Raw genomic sequence first — 636 nt, 5'->3', positions numbered from 1 at the left:
TCTGTGGGGACAGTTGGAAAGCGCCTTTCTCAGAGTCGTGGTGTGAGCCAAGGTAACAGTTTACTTTGAAATTTAATTGGATGGAAGTCTCCTTCCGAAGCCTTTGCTTCGAGTGCCTGCGGGTTTGTTAGCTCCGTGCTGCGAAGACAACCGTGTGAACCTGTTCTGGAACCTTCTAACTCGCCCCGCGCCCTAGCCTCAGGTCGCTATAGAGATTCTTTTCAGAGACCCATCATGTGCGGGTACCAGGGCGGAGCATTGGTGGTTCAGTGGTAGAATTCTCGCCTCCCACGCGGGAGACCCGGGTTCGATTCCCGGCCAATGCATCCTGGCTCGCTTCCTTTTTGGCCGCCCCACCCCCACCCGTTTCAGGAGATGCAGCCTCCTTGCTTTCCCTGTTGCACAAGGCAAGTCCGCACATCTCGTGGTTCTGACCTCCAGGCGTAGGAAAATGAGAACCGAACTCCTCCGCAGGGTGTTTTCTGAGCGGAAAGCTTGGCTTAAGGAGTCGATCTACACTGGGGTTGTGCGAAAGTGCATGCGGCGTGCGGCGCAGCCACTTACCAGCCCGCTTCCCAGGTGGTACCATTCGCCCCGCAGGTGTCTCCGCCGGGCCTGCGGTTTAGACTATTTGCA

At 56.8% G+C, this 636-nt stretch overlaps 1 non-coding gene across 1 annotated transcript; it reads left to right on the top strand.

Moving 5' to 3' along the window:
• Window positions 1-255: 255 nt before the first annotated feature.
• Window positions 256-326, top strand: TRNAG-CCC (transfer RNA glycine (anticodon CCC)). The gene has a single exon. It is a non-coding gene; the product is annotated as a tRNA-Gly (tRNA).
• Window positions 327-636: the final 310 nt, after the last annotated feature.

This window comes from Crocuta crocuta, unplaced genomic scaffold, assembly GCF_008692635.1.
Source record: "Crocuta crocuta isolate KB4526 unplaced genomic scaffold, BGI_CrCroc_1.0 C27903250, whole genome shotgun sequence".
NCBI classification, from domain to species: Eukaryota; Metazoa; Chordata; class Mammalia; order Carnivora; family Hyaenidae; genus Crocuta; species Crocuta crocuta.
Note: the sequence above shows the minus strand (reverse complement) of the source record. Positions and strands in the feature narration are given on the sequence as shown.